This window comes from Palaemon carinicauda, chromosome 11, assembly GCF_036898095.1.
Source record: "Palaemon carinicauda isolate YSFRI2023 chromosome 11, ASM3689809v2, whole genome shotgun sequence".
NCBI lineage: Eukaryota > Metazoa > Arthropoda > Malacostraca > Decapoda > Palaemonidae > Palaemon > Palaemon carinicauda.
In genome coordinates, this window is record NC_090735.1 from 10,796,487 (window position 1) to 10,816,930 (window position 20,444).

General features: G+C 37.2%; 5 non-coding genes across 5 annotated transcripts; all 5 read right to left on the reverse strand.

Moving 5' to 3' along the window:
• Nucleotides 1–5,860: 5,860 nt before the first annotated feature.
• TRNAK-UUU (transfer RNA lysine (anticodon UUU)) lies at nucleotides 5,861–5,933 on the reverse strand. The gene has a single exon. It is a non-coding gene; the product is annotated as a tRNA-Lys (tRNA).
• A 6,450-nt stretch (nucleotides 5,934–12,383) lies between these two features.
• Nucleotides 12,384–12,456, reverse strand: TRNAK-UUU (transfer RNA lysine (anticodon UUU)). The gene has a single exon. It is a non-coding gene; the product is annotated as a tRNA-Lys (tRNA).
• Nucleotides 12,457–14,652: 2,196 nt separating this feature from the next.
• TRNAK-UUU (transfer RNA lysine (anticodon UUU)) lies at nucleotides 14,653–14,725 on the reverse strand. The gene has a single exon. It is a non-coding gene; the product is annotated as a tRNA-Lys (tRNA).
• A 3,001-nt stretch (nucleotides 14,726–17,726) lies between these two features.
• On the reverse strand, nucleotides 17,727–17,799 carry TRNAK-UUU (transfer RNA lysine (anticodon UUU)). Its single transcript has one exon. It is a non-coding gene; the product is annotated as a tRNA-Lys (tRNA).
• Nucleotides 17,800–19,803: 2,004 nt separating this feature from the next.
• Nucleotides 19,804–19,876, reverse strand: TRNAN-AUU (transfer RNA asparagine (anticodon AUU)). Its single transcript has one exon. It is a non-coding gene; the product is annotated as a tRNA-Asn (tRNA).
• Between the last annotated feature and the right edge of the window lie 568 nt (nucleotides 19,877–20,444).

The window sequence follows — 20,444 nt, forward strand, 5'->3', positions numbered from 1 at the left end:
AATGCAGCCGTGCTTTGCAAGTCATGCAACTGCAGATGAATAACTACTTATAACTATGAGAGCAGTAAACTATACAATTTTGAGATTGATGTACAAACTCAACGAATAAAAATTACACTGGATTAATGATATACTCATCCAAGCTGATAGCAATTGCTATCTTGGTATTTTAAGAAGTGCGCTATCCTATTCAAAATGGAAAATGGTATAATTATATCTGGCCTATTTTTCGCCAAGAGTTTTATCATTTTTTGTGCTCACCCTTTTCAACAGTCCAATTTAGAAGGGTTAAATAAATTCTACTTAAATTGATGATGTTGGAACACACTTGGATTATCTTGATGGAAATCCCATACTGGAGCGCAGTTGCACATCTTGATAGAAATCCATTCGGGTAACAGGTCTGGTTGAACTTGTCACAGTCCGCACAGGGACTTGAACTCTGGCCCCTTATGTCAATGGCCCAATGCTCAACCAACTGAGTTATCCAGGCATGAATTGCAAGCAATGAAAATCAGGATTTGAAGTAGAAGATAAAGTAAACGATGACCTACTCTTTTAAAATACAAACTGAACTCCCTATAAATCTCCAAACACCATCAGTCTCTCCATCTACATCAATCGACGTTTTTACTTGATCAATGATCTCTTAAGGTCTATGACATGTCTTTGCATAGGTAGTGACTTTTCGAGGATACTGTACTTCACTGTTTTCCATTAAAGGTAGAATTATAAGTTATGCAGAGAGAGAGAGAGAGAGAGAGAGAGAGAGAGAGAGAGAGAGAGAGAGAGTTAACTCACTTTCCATGTTTGAACTGACATTGCCGGAACAGGGACTTAGAACCCTAGACCCTCAGGTTAAAAGCCTGATGATCTACGGACTGAGCTATCCGGGCTTGAATAGCAAGAAATGAAAACTAGCATTTGAAGTGAAAGAGGAGTAAAAGGCTATTTAATCTGTCAAAATCTCCAAATACTACTAGCTTCTAAGTCCACATAAATGAACGTTTTCACTTTGTCTACAATCTCTGATATATATCACATATCTTTGCACAGGACATGACTTTCCAATGATACTGTACATCGTTTATTTCATCATTGGAGGTGGAATTATCGAAAGAGAGAGAGAGAGAGAGAGAGAGAGAGAGAGAGAGAGAGAGAGAGAGAGGGGGGGGGTGTCTAAGAAACTGAAATTGATTAATTGCGATATCACAAATCAAAACTTCCTAGAACAAGTTATTTACCAAAGAGGATAATGACACTTCAACGCCAACATTTAACCAAAATAATCCCCCTAAAAACAATCATAAAAACCCCATGCAACCTTACAGAAATGCTTTGCTTTGCAGATATATAACCAGGTATGACTATGACAACAGAAATGCTTTGCTTTGTAGATAAACATCCAGCTATAACCATGACAACAGACATTTATATATTCCATTTTCTTCCTCACCCTTTTCAACATCCCAATTTGTAAAGGTTAACTACACTCTTCTCAAATCAACGATTCTAAATCCGAGGTGAATATCTTGATGGAAATCCCTTTAAGTAACGGGTTAAGTTGAACTAGTCACAGTCCGCACACGGATTTGAACCCTGGCCCCTTAGGTCAATGGCCCAATGCTCTACCAACTGAGCTATCCAGGCATGAATTGCAAGCAATGAAAACTAGGATTTGAAGTAAAAGATAAAGTGGATGATGCTCTACTCTGTCAAAATACAAACAAGATTCCCTATAAATCTTCAAATATCATCCATCAGCCTCTTCGTTCACATCAATAGACGGTTTTACTTCATCAATAATCTCTTAAGTTCTATCACATTTCTTTGCATAGGTAGTGACTCCTCAAGAATACGGCACTTCACTTTTTTCATTAAAGGCGGAATAATAGGAGGAGGAGGAGAGAGAGAGAGAGAGAGAGAGAGAGAGAGAGAAAGAGAGAGAGAGAGAGACAGAAACTCGCTCTTCCATACTTGAACTGACATTGCCGGAACAGGACTTAGAACTCTGGACCCTTAGGTTAAAAGCCCAATGCTCTACCGACTGAGCTATTCGGGCTTGAATAGCAAGTAAAGAAAACGATTATTTAATCTGTCAAAATCTCCAAATACCACCAGCTTCTCCATCCACACAAATGGACGTTTTCACTTTGTCTACAATCTTGATTTATATCACAATTCTCTGCACAGGAGGTGACTTTTAAATGATACTGTATATCGTTTATTTTTTCCTTGGAGGTTAAATAAGCAGATGAGAGAGAGAGAGAGAGAGAGAGAGAGAGAGAGAGAGAGAGAGAGAGAGAGAGAGTTTCACTCATCACTTGCTGGATGAGGCTTAATTTTGTCACATAAGAAACTGAAACTGATTAATTGCAGTGTCACACATCACAACTTCCTAAAACAAATTATTTACCAAACACGAAACTGACACTTCAAAGCCAACATTTCAATCAAAATAATCCCCATAAAAATTTTTATAAAAAAAACCCATACAATCTTACAGAAAGGCTTTGCCTTGCAGATAAATACCCAGCTATAACTATGCCAACAGAAGTTTATATATTCGGAGGGTAAGTGCAAACTTAAATAAAAAAAAAAAAGTTACATTCATGACATGCAACTCAAAAATAGAGAATAGAGATAGGTTATATCACTACAGTCTTACTTGGTCATTGAAGAAGCAATGGGGCTCACAAATCTCACATGGGAAACTATAAAAGTATGTCTACATTATTTTTCTCAATAATTTTTTCCATATATTTTTAGATACTTTACGTTTGAAGGGGTTGACTAACTCTCATACAAGTGGCTTGACTTTTTTAGGATATTCCTCTAAATAATGGACAAGCATGAAAAGGTCATCGCCCGAACAGGGTTAAAAGCCTAATGCTCTACCGACTGAGCTATCCGGGCTTGAAAAGCCTGCTACAAGAATAAGCATTTAAAGTAGCAGATGTGTAAATGATGATCTATTCTATCAAAATGCAACTAAGACCATATTTCCAAACACCACCAGCCTCTCTGTCCACACCTCTAAACGTTTTCAATCGATCAATAATCTCTGATTCCTATTGGATTTCCCTGCATAGGAGGTGACTTTTCAATGATACTTTTTTAATTGGAGGTGGAATAATCAGATGAAGGGTCTCAAAGGGAAGTGAAATAATCAAATGAGGAGTCTAAGAGATAGAATGAGGTTGAAAAACTACATGAGAGTTACTAACTCTTACATGTTTGCTGAGTGAGGCATAATTTTACCACTAAGATACTGAAACAGATTAATCCCCACGTCACCAATCTCAAAAATATTGTCAATCAAATAAGGAAATTGAATTCAACACTAGCAATTAAATCAAATATGATGATATAAAAAAATATCAATTCGATAAATCTTTTAATCAACTCAAAAATTCATATCAATACAGTCGTGCTTTGTAAACCAAAGGTACCCGTAACGTCAAAAGCAGAAAACGTGTGATCAGAAGGAGGAAGACGCAAGATTGCACCTTCATGCATGTAGAAACTCCTTTGATGAGAGATTGCAACAAGTAAGGTCTTACATCTTACTAAAACGTCTAGACTGGAGTGAATTCTTTGGCCCACAGATCTGAGAGTTCACTCTGTCCCAGACCATACGACCAAGCTCTCACTATAGTAACTTCAGTTAAGTTCTTAATCCTTGAGGGCCAACGAAATGCTATCAATGACCGTAGTTGCTACTGTTGGAGAAGCCACTGCAGTCTTTCCAAGTTCTTTGCACTCACAAATAAGAACGTCAACAAAGAAACACCGAGTATCAGGGTTCTCCACCTCTGACAGCTCTGGATCGAGGTCAGGCCCTCTCTCAGGCAGGGGAGGAGAGGAGTGGCTATATCTTGCTGAGAGGGGGATACCCCAAAAGGAAGGGGGAGGGGTAGGAAGGGCTGAATCTGTGTGTGTGCATATCTAACTACAGAGGGGGTAACCCAAGAGGAAAGGGAGATGGGTGGGAGGGATTGAATCTGTGTGTGTGCATATCTATCTAAATATTTTGCCATCAATTTTGATGGGCTACATACACTGGTGAAGAATAAAACTGGTGGCAGCATCAGCAGACCTCTATATTGGATAACCATAATAATTTTTGAAAGTAATCGCCCAAAAACATTACTTGAACCCTAGACCTCTAGGTAAGTAGCCTGATATATTAGGGCTAAAAAAAGTTCCAGATTTACTTAAGGCACTAAATCAAAGTATAGTAATGGCACTCTTGTGTGCTATAAGGCTATGAAGGAATTAAGCTCATCTCAGAAAGGAATTTACCGACATGAATGAAGGTGGGAGGGGATAATGATCTATAACTTTGTTCTTGGAATAGTGGCTAGGTCTCTCAAGATCAGGATACAAACAACACTTCTTATCCAGTTCTCCATCCCTACACTACTGAAATATTTTTGCTTATTAAATAATCTCATAAATCTATATCTTAATACATTACTATTATTATGATTACTAGCTAAGCTACAAGACCAGTGTACCCTCAAAAAAGAGAACTCTATCCCCAAGACAGTGGAAGACCATGGACATGGTACAGAAGCTATGACACTACCCAAGACTAAAGAGCAGTGGTTTGATTTTGGAGTGTCCTTCTAGAAAAGTTGGTTACTATAGCTAAAGAGTCTCTTCTACCTTTAACAAGTTTAAAATAGCCAATGAAAAAATACAGTGCAATAATTAACACCTTGAATGAAGAAGATTATTCGGGTTATCTTGGTGCTGCCAGCAAAGGAAAAATGAGCTGTAACCAGAGGGATCCAATGCAGTACTATCTGGCCAGTCAAAGAACCCAGTAACTCTCCAGTGGTAGAATCTCAACAGGTAGCTAGTGCCTTGGTCAAACTACTACCTAAATAAGTTCAAATAATACTGTAAACCAATACAATCCCTTTTAAATAGGACGGGATAAAATCACTTAATGGATCTTGAGAGAGAAGTGCAAGTGGGTCTGCCTTATTTATCTCTATTAGTATCTTGCGTTATCTTTCTCCAAGCACTCTATATTTGGAAGGGCCAATTTCATCTATTTTCACACTAAAAATTTTAGGGTTATTTTAATTATACTCCTATGAAATAAAAGCTGCATCTCTTTTATGATAATAAAAAAGTGCTCTTACCAACCAATCACCAATATAAAAAAGGGATCAGTTGATAAACCACAATACCTATAACTGCAGATACACTATGAAATTTGTCTTCATTCCACTTGATATTAAACTAAAATTGCAAAGGGGACAAGTAAAAAACCGACCAGCCATGTCATGGAAAGGGTAAAAGTGGCGATGTTGTGGCACACACTAATTAAAGACACTAAAAAGAAAAAAGATAAATATAGTTTCAATCTAAGTTTACAATGATAAACACCAGAGGCCTTTAGGAAATGTAAGTCAGTTACTACTTACTGATCATGTTCTGTATAATTAAAATCAACATGATGAGTTTGTAGAACCATAAATTCTACCCCTCTAATTCTTAAAAGAAGCGATTTCTGAATATTTTTCTTTTGTACAATGAATTACTTTACTCAATGAAGTTCGAGGTTTAATGTTTTTCCTGCTAGGTATGATGCGTTAATCAACCCAAACATCTCAAGAATACATACTGTATACTTAGGGAGAGCATTTTCCTGGTGCCCCATTATAAGACTAATCCGGGCATTAATGCCATGAATTTTATTTTTGAATATTCAAATCTGGCATACTCTAATTACATACAACAAGCTTACTTGTCTGGTTTGACAGCGTAGTATGATGCTTAGATATAATGTCACGAGTGGGTGAAGAGAGTCTACTCAAATGAAATAATACTTCGTAAATGTCATCGCCCGAACAGGGACTTGAACCCTGGACCCTTAGGTTAAAAGCCTAATGCTCTACCGACTGAGCTATCCGGGCTTAAAAATACTATAATGGAAAGCAGAATTTGAAGTAGAAGATAAAGTAAACGATGAAGCCCCAATCTGTCACAGTACAAACAAGATTCCATATCAACCTTAAAACCCAACCAGCCTCTTCGTCCAACTCCAACATATGTATCACTTGATCAATAATATCAAGTTCTGTTACATTTCTCTGCAAAGGACGTGACTTTTCAATGATAATGTACTTGACATTTTTATAGGATGTGGAATAATTAGATGATGGGTCCAAGAGAGTGAAAGAATGAGGTTGAAAAACCAGATCTTAGTTACTAACTCTTCTATTTTAGCTGAGTGACGCATGATTATGCCACTATAATAATGAATCCGATTAATCAACATGTCCCCATTCTCGAAAATTATTGGAAATATTCCCTATCAATTAACAAAAATTGAAACATTTCAGCAAAACCATTTCAATCAAATGTGGCGATCTAAAAAAAAGAATCGGACAAAGTTCTTGACATAAATATAATTTCCTATCAATGCAGCCGTGCTTTGCAAGTCATGCAACTGCAGATGAATAACTTCTTATAACTATGAGAGCAGTAAACTATACAATTTTGAGATTGATGTACAAACTCAACGAATAAAAATTACACTGGATTAATGATATACTCATCCAAGCTGATAGCAATTGCTATCTTGGTATTTTAAGATGTGCGCTATCCTATTCAAAATGGAAAATGGTATAATTATATCTGGCCTATTTTTCGCCAAGAGTTTTATCATTTTTTGTGCTCACCCTTTTCAACAGTCCAATTTAGAAGGGTTAAATAAATTCTACTTAAATTGATGATGTTGGAACACACTTGGATTATCTTGATGGAAATCCCATACTGGAGCGCAGTTGCACATCTTGATAGAAATCCATTCGGGTAACAGGTCTGGTTGAACTTGTCACAGTCCGCACAGGGACTTGAACTCTGGCCCCTTATGTCAATGGCCCAATGCTCAACCAACTGAGTTATCCAGGCATGAATTGCAAGCAATGAAAATCAGGATTTGAAGTAGAAGATAAAGTAAACGATGACCTACTCTTTTAAAATACAAACTGAACTCCCTATAAATCTCCAAACACCATCAGTCTCTCCATCTACATCAATCGACGTTTTTACTTGATCAATGATCTCTTAAGGTCTATGACATGTCTTTGCATAGGTAGTGACTTTTCGAGGATACTGTACTTCACTGTTTTCCATTAAAGGTAGAATTATAAGTTATGCGAGAGAGGGAGAGAGAGAGAGAGAGAGAGAGAGAGAGAGAGAGAGAGAGAGAGAGAGAGAGAGTTAACTCACTTTCCATGTTTGAACTGACATTGCCGGAACAGGGACTTGGAACCCTAGACCTTCAGGTTAAAAGCCTGATGATCTACGGACTGAGCTATCCGGGCTTGAATAGCAAGAAATGAAAACTAGCATTTGAAGTGAAAGAGGAGTAAAAGGCTATTTAATCTGTCAAAATCTCCAAATACTACTAGCTTCTAAGTCCACATAAATGAACGTTTTCACTTTGTCTACAAACTCTGATTTATATCACATATCTTTGCACAGGACATGACTTTCCAATGATACTGTACATCGTTTATTTCATCATTGGAGGTGGAATTATCGAGAGAGAGAGAGAGAGAGAGAGAGAGAGAGAGAGAGAGAGAGAGAGAGAGAGAGAAAGGGGGGGGGTTTCTAAGAAACTGAAATTGATTAATTGCGATATCACAAATCAAAACTTCCTAGAACAAGTATTTACCAAAGAGGATAATGGCACTTCAACGCCAACATTTAACCAAAATAATCCCCCTAAAAACAATCATAAAAACCCCATGCAACCTTACAGAAATGGTTTGCTTTGCAGATATATAACCAGGTATGACTATGACAACAGAAATGCTTTGCTTTGTAGATAAACATCCAGCTATAACCATAACAACAGACATTTATATATTCCATTTTCTTCCTCACCCTTTTCAACATCCCAATTTGTAAAGGTTAACTACACTCTTCTCAAATCAACGATTCTAAATCCGAGGTGAATATCTTGATGGAAATCCCTTTAAGTAACGGGTTAAGTTGAACTAGTCACAGTCCGCACACGGATTTGAACCCTGGCCCCTTAGGTCAATGGCCCAATGCTCTACCAACTGAGCTATCCAGGCATGAATTGCAAGCAATGAAAACTAGGATTTGAAGTAAAAGATAAAGTAGATGATGCTCTACTCTGTCAAAATACAAACAAGATTCCCTATAAATCTTCAAATATCATCCATCAGCCTCTTCGTTCACATCAATAGACGGTTTTACTTCATCAATAATCTCTTAAGTTCTATCACATTTCTTTGCATAGGTAGTGACTCCTCAAGAATACGGCACTTCACTTTTTTCATTAAAGGCGGAATAATAGGAGGAGGAGGAGGAGGAGAGAGAGAGAGAGAGAGAGAGAGAGAGAGAGAGAAAGAGAAAGAGAGAGAGACAGAAACTCGCTCTTCCATACTTGAACTGACATTGCCGGAACAGGACTTAGAACTCTGGACCCTTAGGTTAAAACCCCAATGCTCTACCGACTGAGCTATTCGGGCTTGAATAGCAAGTAAAGAAAACGATTATTTAATCTGTCAAAATCTCCAAATACCACCAGCTTCTCCATCCACACAAATGGACGTTTTCACTTTGTCTACAATCTTGATTTATATCACAATTCTCTGCACAGGAGGTGACTTTTAAATGATACTGTATATCGTTTATTTTTTCCTTGGAGGTTAAATAAGCAGATAAAAGAGAGAGAGAGAGAGAGAGAGAGAGGAGAGAGAGAGAGAGAGAGAGAGAGAGAGAGAGAGAGAGAGAGGAGAGAGAGAGAGAGAGAGAGAGAGAGAGATAGAGAGAGAGAGTTTCACTAATCACTTGCTGGATGAGGCTTAATATTGTCACATAAGAAACTGAAACTGATTAATTGCAGTGTCACACATCACAACTTCCTAAAACAAATTATTTACCAAACACGAAACTGACACTTCAAAGCCAACATTTCAATCAAAATAATCCCCATAAAAATTTTTATAAAAAAACCCGTACAATCTTACAGAAAGGCTTTGCCTTGCAGATAAATACCCAGCTATAACTGTGCCAACAGAAGTTTATATATTCGGAGGGTAAGTGCATACTTAAATAAAAAAAAAAGTTACATTCATGACATGCAACTCAAAAATAGAGAATAGAGATAGGTTATATCACTACAGTCTTACTTGGTCATTGAAGAAGCAATGGGGCTCACAAATCTCACATGGGAAACTATAAAAGTATGTCTACATTATTTTTCTCAATAATTTTTTCCATATATTTTTAGATACTTTACGTTTGAAGGGGTTGACTAACTCTCATACAAGTGGCTTGACTTTTTTAGGATATTCCTCTAAATAATGGACAAGCATGAAAAGGTCATCGCCCGAACAGGGTTAAAAGCCTAATGCTCTACCGACTGAGCTATCCGGGCTTGAAAAGCCTGCTACAAGAATAAGCATTTAAAGTAGCAGATGTGTAAATGATGATCTATTCTATCAAAATGCAACTAAGACCATATTTCCAAACACCACCAGCCTCTCTGTCCACACCTCTAAACGTTTTCAATCGATCAATAATCTCTGATTCCTATTGGATTTCCCTGCATAGGAGGTGACTTTTCAATGATACTTTTTTAATTGGAGGTGGAATAATCAGATGAAGGGTCTCAAAGGGAAGTGAAATAATCAAATGAGGAGTCTAAGAGATAGAATGAGGTTGAAAAACTACATGAGAGTTACTAACTCTTACATGTTTGCTGAGTGAGGCATAATTTTACCACTAAGATACTGAAACTGATTAATCCCCACGTCACCAATCTCAAAAATATTGTCAATCAAATAAGGAAATTGAATTCAACACTAGCAATTAAATCAAATATGATGATATAAAAAAATATCAATTCGATAAATCTTTTAATCAACCCAAAAATTCATATCAATACAGTCGTGCTTTGTAAACCACAGGTACCCGTAACGTCAAAAGCAGAAAACGTGTGATCAGAAGGAGGAAGACGCAAGATTGCACCTTCATGCATGTAGAAACTCCTTTGATGAGAGATTGCAACAAGTAAGGTCTTACATCTTACTAAAACGTCTAGACTGGAGTGAATTCTTTGGCCCACAGATCTGAGAGTTCACTCTGTCCCAGACCATACGACCAAGCTCTCACTATAGTAACTTCAGTTAAGTTCTTAATCCTTGAGGGCCAACGAAATGCTATCAATGACCGTAGTTGCTACTGTTGGAGAAGCCACTGCAGTCTTTCCAAGTTCTTTGCACTCACAAATAAGAACGTCAACAAAGAAACACCGAGTATCAGGGTTCTCCACCTCTGACAGCTCTGGATCGAGGTCAGGCCCTCTCTCAGGCAGGGGAGGAGAGGAGTGGCTATATCTTGCTGAGAGGGGGATACCCCAAAAGGAAGGGGGAGGGGTAGGAAGGGCTGAATCAGTGTGTGTGCATATCTAACTATAGAGGGGGTAACCCAAGAGGAAAGGGAGATGGGTGGGAGGGGTTGAATCTGTGTGTGTGCATATCTATCTAAATATTTTGCCGTCAATTTTGATGGGCTACATACACTGGTGAAGAATAAAACTGGTGGCAGCATCTGCAGACCTCTATATTGGATAACGATAATAATTTTTGAAAGTAATCGCCCAAAAACATTACTTGAACCCTAGACCTCTAGGTAAGTAGCCTGATATATTAGGGCTAAAAAAAGTTCCAGATTTACTTAAGGCACTAAATCAAAGTATAGTAATGGCACCCTTGTGTGCTATAAGGCTATGAAGGAATTAAGCTCATCTCAGAAAGGAATTTACCGACATGAATGAAGGTGGGAGGGGATAATGATCTATAACTTCGTTCTTGGAATAGTGGCTAGGTCTCTCAAGATCAGGATACAAACAACACTTCTTATCCAGTTCTCCATCCCTACACTACTGAAATATTTTTGCTTATTAAATAATCTCATAAATCTATATCTTAATACATTACTATTATTATGATTACTAGCTAAGCTACAAGACCAGTGTACCCTCAAAAAAGAGAACTCTATCCCCAAGACAGTGGAAGACCATGGACATGGTACAGAAGCTATGACACTACCCAAGACTAAAGAGCAGTGGTTTGATTTTGGAGTGTCCTTCTAGAAAAGTTGGTTACTATAGCTAAAGAGTCTCTTCTACCCTTAAAAAGTTTAAAATAGCCAATGAAAAAATACAGTGCAATAATTAACACCTTGAATGAAGAAGATTATTCAGGTTATCTTGGTGCTGCCAGCAAAGGAAAAATGAGCTGTAACCAGAGGGATCCAATGCAGTACTATCTGGCCAGTCAAAGAACCCAGTAACTCTCCAGTGGTAGAATCTCTACAGGTAGCTAGTGCCTTGGTCAAACTACTACCTAAATAAGTTCAAATAATACTGTAAACCAATACAATCCCTTTTAAATAGGACGGGATAAAATCACTTAATGGATCTTGAGAGAGAAGTGCAAGTGGGTCTGCCTTATTTATCTCTATTAGTATCTTGCGTTATCTTTCTCCAAGCACTCTATATTTGGAAGGGCCAATTACATTTATTTTCACACTAAAAATTTTAGGGTTATTTTAATTATACTCCTATGAAATAAAAGCTGCATCTCTTTTATGATAATAAAAAAGTGCTCTTACCAACCAATCACCAATATAAAAAAGGGATCAGTTGATAAACCACAATACCTATAACTGCAGATACACTATGAAATTTGTCTTCATTCCACTTGATATTAAACTAAAATTGCAAGGGGGACAAGTAAAAAACCGACCAGCCATGTCATGGAAAGGGTAAAAGTGGCGATGTTGTGGCACACACTAATTAAAGACACTAAAAAGAAAAAAGATAAATATAGTTTCAATCTAAGTTTACAATGATAAACACCAGAGGCCTTTAGGAAATGTAAGTCAGTTACTACTTACTGATCATGTTCTGTATAATTAAAATCAACATGATGAGTTTGTAGAACCATAAATTCTACCCCTCTAATTCTTAAAAGAAGCGATTTCTGAATATTTTTCTTTTGTAAAATGAATTACTTTACTCAATGAAGTTCGAGGTTTAATGTTTTTCCTGCTAAGTATGATGCGTTAATTAACCCAAACATCTCAAGAATACATACTGTATACTTAGGGAGAGCATTCTCCGGATGCCCCATTATAAGACTAATCCGGGCATTAATGCCATGAATTTTATTTTTGAATATTCAAATCATGCATACTCTAATTACATACAACAAGCTTACTTGTCTGGTTTGACAGCGTAGTATGATGCTTAGATATAATGTCACGAGTGGGTGAAGAGAGTCTACTCAAATGAAATAATACTTCGTAAATGTCATCGCCCGAACAGGGACTTGAACCCTGGACCCTTAGGTTAAAAGCCTAATGCTCTACCGACTGAGCTATCCGGGCTTGAAACTATGGTGAAAATCAGAATTTGAAGTAGATAAAGTAAACGATGACGCCCCAATCTGTCACAGTACAAACAAGATTCCATATCAACCTTAAAACCCAACCAGCCTCTTCGTCCAACTCCAACATATGTATCACTTGATCAATAATATCAAGTTCTGTTACATTTCTCTGCAAAGGACGTGACTTTTCAATGATACTGTACTTGACATTTTTATAGGATGTGGAATAATTAGATGATGGGTGTAAGAGAGTGAAAGAATGAAGTTGAAAAACCAGATCTTAGTTACTAACTCTTCTATTTTAGCTGAGTGACTCATGATTATCCCACTATAATAATGAATCCGATTAATCAACATGTCACCATTCTCGAAAATTATTGGAAATATTCCCTATCAATTAACAAAAATTGAAACATTTCAGCAAAACCATTTCAATCAAATGTGGCGATCTAAAAAAAAAGAATCGGACAAAGTTCTTGACATAAATATAATTTCCTATCAATGCAGCCGTGCTTTGTAAGTCATGCAACTGCATATGAATAACTACTTATAACTATGAGAGCAGTAAACTATACAATTTTGAGATTGATGTACTAAATCAACGAATAAAAATTACACTGGATTAATGATATACTCATCCAAGCTGATAGCAATTGCTATCTTGGTATTTGAAGATGTGCGCTATCCTATTCAAAATGGAAAATGGTATAATTATATCTGGCCTATTTTTCGCCAAGAGTTTTATCATTTTTTGTGCTCACCCTTTTCAACAGTCCAATTTAGAAGGGTTAAATAAATTCTACTTAAATTGATGATGTTGGAATACACTTGGATTATCTTGATGGAAATCCCATACTGGAGCGCAGTTGCATATCTTGTTAAAAATACCTTTGAGTAACAGGTCTAGCTGAACCTGACATAGTCCGCACAGGGACTTGAACCCTGACCCCCTTATGTCAATGGCCCAATGCTCTAACAACTGAGCTATCCAGGCATGAATTGCAAGCAATGAAAATCAGCATTTGAAGTAGAAGATGAAGTAAACGATGACCTACTCTTTGAAAACACAAACAAAACTCCCTATAAATCTCCAAACACCATCAGTCTCTCCGTCCACATCAATCAACGTTTTTACTTGATCAATAATCTCTTAGGTTCCATCACATTTCTTTGCATAGGTAGTGACTTTTCAAGGACACTTTACTTCACTGTTTTCCATTAAAGGCAGAATTATAAGTTATGTGCATGTGAGAGAGAGAGAGAGAGAGAGAGAGAGAGAGAGAGAGAGAGAGAGAGAGAGAGAGAGAGATAACTCACTCTTCCATGCTTGAACTGACATTGCCGGAACAGGGACTTAGAACCCTAGACCCTTAGGTTAAAAGCCTGATGCTCTGTCGACTGAGCTATCCGGGCTTGAATAGCAAGAAATGAGAACCAGCATTTGAAGTAGAAGATAGGTAAAAGGTTATTTAATCTGTCAAAATCTCCAAATACCACCAGCTCCTCAGTCCACACAAAATGAACGTTTTCACTTTGTCTACAATCTCTGATTTATATCACATTTCTTTGCACAGGACATGACTTTCCAATGATACTGTACATCGTTTATTTTAGCATTGGAGGTGGAATTATCGAGAGAGAGAGAGAGAGAGAGAGAGAGAGAGAGAGGGGGGGGGGTCTAAGAAACTGAAACTGATTAATTGCAATATCACCATTCAAAACTTCCTAGAACAAGTTATTTACCAAAGAGGAAAATGACACTTCAACGCCAACATTTAATCAAAATAATCCCCCTAAAAACAATAATAAAAACCCCATGCAACCTTACAGAAATGCTTTGCTTTGCAGATATATAACCAGGTATGACTATGACAACAGAAATTTATATATTCAGAGGATAAGGAAGACGTAAGTACAAACTCAACAAACAAAACATTCAATTCATAATATGCAACTAAAAAAAGAGAATAGAGATGAATTATATCACCCCAGTCTTGCTTGGTAATTGAAGAAAAAATGGGGCACACAAATTTCACATGGAAAACTGGACATGTCTGCATTTAGAAATGTTTGCATAAACATTTCCTTACATTTTTTAGATACTCTAGGTTTGAAGGGGTTGACTAACTCTTACTAGTGGCTTGACTTTTTTTAGGATATTCCTCTGAATAATGGACAAGCATGAAAAGGTCATCGCCCGAACAGGGACTTGAACCCTGGACCCTTAGGTTAAAAGCCTAATGCTCTACCGACTGAGCTATCCGGGCTTGAAAAACCTGCTACTAAAATCAGCATTTAAAGTAGCAGATATGTGATGATTTATTCCATCAAAATACAATTAAGACCATATTTCCAAACACCACCACCCTCTCTGTCATCACCTCTAAACGTTTTCAATCGATCAGTAATCTCCGAGTCCTATTACATTTCCCTGCATAGGAGGTGACTTTTCAATGATACTGTACTTTACTTTTTTAATTGGAGGTGGAATAATCAGATGAAGGGTCTCAAGGGGAAGTGAAATAATCAAATGAGGAGTCTAAGAGATAGAATGAGGTTGAAAAACTAGATGAGAGTTACTAACTCTTACATGTTTGCTGAGTGAGGCATAATTTTATCACTAAGATACTGAAACTGATTAATCCCCACGTCACCAATCTCAAAAATATTGTCAATCAAATAAGGAAATTGACTTCAACACTAGCAATTAAATCAAATATGATATAAAAAAATATCAATACGAGAAAACTTTAATCAACCCAAAAATTCATATCAATACAGTCATGCTTTGTAAACCACAGGTACTCATGCCATCAAGGGCCAAAAACGTGTGATCAGAAAGAGGAAGACGCATGATTGCACCTTCATGCATGTAGAAACTCCTTTGTTGAGAGATTGCAACAAGTAAGATCTTACAACTTACTAAAACGTCTAGACTGGAGTGAAATCTGGCCCACAGATCTAGGAGTTCACTCTGTCCCAGGCCACACGACCAAGCTCTCACCATGGTAACTTCAGTTAAACTCTTAATCCTTGAGGGCCAACCAAATGCTATCAATGACCGTAGGTGCCACTGTTGGAGAAGCCACTGCAGTCTTTCCAAGTTCTCTGCACTTATATCCTGAAAACTTTAAATCAATCAATCAATCTCTGCACTTATAAATAAGAACGTCAACAAAGAAACACATAGTATCAGGGTTCTCCACCTCTGACAGCGCTGGATCGAGGTCAGGCCCTCTCTTAGGTAGGGGAGGAAAGGAGTGGCTATATTCTGCTAAGAGGGGGTTACCCCATGAGGAAAGGGGGAGGGGTAGGAAGAGCTGAATCTGTGTGTGTGCATATCTACCTAAAGAGGGAGGTACCCCAAGAGGAAAGAGAGAGGGGTGGGAAGGGTTGAATCTGTGTGTGTGCATATCTATCTAAATATTTTGCCATCAATTTTGATGGGTTACATACATTACTGTAGAATAAAACTGGTGGCAGCATCTGCAGACCTCTACATTGGATAACGATAATAACGTTTGAAAGCAATCGCCCGAAAACATTACTTGAACTCTAGACCTCTAGGTAAGTAGCCTGATATATTAGGGCTCAAAAAAGTTCCCGATTTACCTAAGGCACTAAATCAAAGTATAGTAGTGGCACCCTTGTATGCTATAGGGATATGGAAAAATTAAGCTCATCTCAGGAAGGAATTTACCAACATGAATGAAGGTGGGAGGGGATAGTGGTATATAACTTCGTTCTTGGAATAATGGCTAAGTCTCTCAAGATCAGGATACAAACAACACTTCTTATTCAGTTCTAAATACCTGCCCCTCCATCCCTACACTATTGAAATATTTTTGCTTAGTAAATAATCTCATAAATCTATATCTTAATACATTACTATTATTATGATTACTACCTAAGCTACAAGCCTAGTGCAACCTCAAAAAAGAGAACTCTATCCCCAAGACAGTGGAAGACCATGGACATGGTACAGAAGCTATGGCACTATCCAAGACTAAAGGGCAGTGGTTTGATTTTTGAGTGTCCTTTTAGAAAAGCTGGTTACTATAGCTAACGAGTCTGTTCTACCCTTAACAAGTGTAAAGCAGCCAATGAACAAATACAGTGCAATAGTTAACACCTTGAATGAAGAAGATTTTTCGGGTTATCTTGGTGCTGTCAGCAAAGGAAAAATAAGCTGTAACCAGAGGGATCAAATGCAGTACTATCTGGCCAGTCAAAGGACCCAGTAACTCTCCAGTGGTAGAGTCTCAACAGATGGCTGGTGCTTTGGTCAACCTACTACCTAAATAGGTTCAAATAATACTGTAAACCAATACAATCCATTTTAAATAGGACGGGATAAAATCACTTAATGGATCTTGAGAGAGAAGTGCAAGTGGGTCTGCCTTATTTATCACTATTAGTATCATGAGTTATCTTTCTCCAAGCACGCTATATTTGGAAGGGACAATTTCATTTATTTTCACACTAAAAACTTTAGGGTTATTTTAATTATACACTTATGGAAAAAAAGCTTCATATCTTTTAGGATAATAAAAAAGTACTCTTACCAACCAATTACCAATATAAAAAAGTGGTCAGTTGATAAACCACAATATCTAAAACTGCAGATACAGTATGAAATTTGTCTTCATTCCACTTGATATTAAACTAAAATTTCAAAGGGGACAAGTAAAAAACCGACCAGCCATGTCATGGAAAGGGTAAAAGTGGCGATGTTGTGGCACACACTAATTAAAGACACTAAAAAGTAAAAAAGGATATAGATTCAATGAAAGTTTACAATGATAAACACCAGAGGCCTTTATGAAATGTAAGTCAGTTACTACTTACTGATCATGTTCTGTATAATCAAAATCAACATGATGAATATTTAGAACCATAAATTCTATCCCTCTCATTCTTCAAAGAATTGATTTCTGAATATTTTTCTTTTGTACAATGAATCAATTTACTCAGTGACGTTGGAGGTTTAATGTTTTTCCTGCTTAAGTATGATGTGTTAATTAACCAAAACTTCTCGAGAATACATACTGTATACTTAGGGAGAGCATTCTCCTGATGCCCCATTATAAGACTAATCAGGGAATTAATGCCATGAATTTTGTTTTTTTAATACTCACATCATGCATACTCTAATTACATACAACAAGCTTACTTGTCTGGTTTGACAGCTGTGGTATGTTGCTTAGATATAATGTCACCAGTGGGTGAATAGTATCTACTCCTGAGATAATACTTTGAAAATGTCATCGCCCGAACAGGGACTTGAACCCTGGACCCTTAGGTTAAAAGCCTAATGCTCTACCGACTGAGCTATCCGGGCTTGAAACTATAGTGAAAATCAGAATTTGAAGTAGATAAAGTAAACGATGACGCCCCAATCTGTCACAGTACAAACAAGATTCCATATCAACCTTAAAACCCAACCAGCCTCATTGTACAACTCCAACATAGGTTTCACTTGATCAATAATACTAAGTTCTGTTACATTTCTCTGCAAAGGACGTGACTTTTCAATGATACTGTACTTGACATTTTTATAGGATGTGGAATAATTAGATGATGGGTCTAAGAGAGTGAAAAAATGAAGTTGAAAAACCAGATACTAGTTACTAACTCTTTTAGCTGAGTGAGGCATGATTCTGCCACTATAATGATGAATGGGACTAATCACAATGTCACCATTCTCGAAAACTATCAAAAATATTACCTATCAATTAACATAAATTGAAACATTTCAACAAACCCTTTTAATCAAATGTGGTGATCTAAAAAAAGAATCGGACAAAGTTCTTGACAAAAATATAATTTCCTATAAATGCAGCTGTGCTTTGTAAGTCATGCAACTGCAGATGACTAACTAGCTATAACTATGAGAGCAGTAAACTATAAAATTTTGAGAATGATGTACAAACTCAACAAATAAAAATTACACTGGATTAATGATATACTCATCCGAGCTGATAGCAATTGTCATCTTGGTACTTAAAGATGTGTGTTATGCTATTCAACATAGAATATGGTATAATATATCTGGCGTGTTTTTCGCCAAAAGTTTTATTATTTTTCGTCCTCACCCTTTTCAACAGTCGAATTTAGAAGGGTTAAATACATTCTACTTGAATTAATGATGCTGGAGCGCAGATGGATTATCTTGATGGAAATCCCATACTGGAGTGCAGTTGCATATCTTGGTAGAAATCCCTTTGAGTAACAGGTCTAGTTGAACTTGTCACAGTCCGCACAGGGACTTGAACCCTGGCCCCTTATGTCAATGGCCCAATGCTCTACCGACTGAGCTATCCAGATATAAATTATAAGCAAAGAAAATCAGCATTTTAAGTAGAAGATGAAGTAAACGATGACGTACTCTTTGAAAATACAAACAAGACTACCTATAAAACTCCAAACACCACCAGTCTCTCCGTCCACATCAATAAACGTTTTTACTTGATCAATGATCTCTTAGGTTCCATCACATTTCTTTCCATAGGTAGGTCTAGTGACTTTTCAAAGAGAGAGAGAGAGAGAGAGAGAGAGAGAGAGAGAGAGAGAGAGAGAGAGAGAGCGAGGAGTTAACTCACTCTTCCATGCTTGAACTGACATTGCCGGAACAGGGACTTAGAACCCTAGACCCTTAGGTTAAAAGCCTGATGGTCTACCGACTGAGCTATCCAGGCTTGAATAGCAAGAAATGAAAACCAGCATTTGAAGTAAACGAAGAGTAAAAGGCTATTTAATCTGTCAAAATCTCCAAATAATACTAGCTTCTAAGTCCACATAAATGAACGTTTTCACTTTGTCTACAATCTCTGATTTATATCACATTTCTTTGCACAGGACATGACCTTTCAATGATACTGTACATCGTTTATTTTATCATTGGAGGTGGAATTATCAAATGAGAGAGAGAGAGAGAGAGAGAGAGAGAGAGAGAGAGAGAGAGAGAGAGAGAGAGAGAGAGGGGGGGGGGGTCTCTATGGAACTGAAACTGATTAATTACAATGTCACAAATCAAAACTTCATAGAACAAGTTATTTACCAAAGAGGAAAATGACACTTCAACGCCAACATTTAATCAAAATAATCCTCCTAAAAACTATCTTAAAAACCCCATACAACCTTACAAAAATGCTTTGCTTTGCAGATATATAACTAGGTATGACTATGACAACAGAAATTTATATATTCCATTCTCTTCCTCACCCTTTTCAACATCCCAATTTGTAAAGGTTAACTAAACTCTTCTCAAATTAACGATTCTAAATCCGAGGTGAATATCTTGATGGAAATCCCTTTGGGTAACGGGTTAAGTTGAACTAGTCACAGTCCGCACAAGGATTTGAACCCTGGCCCTTTAGGTCAATGGCCCAATGCTCTACCAACTGAGCTATCCAGGCATGAATTGCAAGCAATGAAAATTAAGATTCGAAGTAAAAGATAAAGTAGATGATGTTCTACTCTGTCAAAATACAAACAAGATTCCCTATAAATCTTCAAATATCATCCATCAGCCTCTTCGTTCACATCAATATACGGTTTTACTTCATCAATAATCTCTTAAGTTCTATCACATTTCTTTGCATAGGTAGTACCTCCTCAAGGATACGGTACTTCACTTTTTTCATTAAAGGCGGGATAATAAAAGGAGAGAGAGAGAGAGAGAGAGAGAGAGAGAAACTCGCTCTTCCACAACTGACATTGCCGGAACAGGACTTAGAACTCTAGACCCTTAGGTTAAAAGCCCAATGCTCTACCGACTGAGCTATTCGGGCTTGAATAGCAAGTAAAGAAAACGATTACTTAATCTGTCAAAATCTCCAAATACCACCAGGTTCTCCATCCACACAAATGGACGTTTTCACTTTGTCTACAATCTTTGATTTATATCACAATTCTCTGCACAGGAGGTGACTTTTAAATGATACTGTATATCGTTTATTTTTTCATTGGAGTTTAAATAAGCAG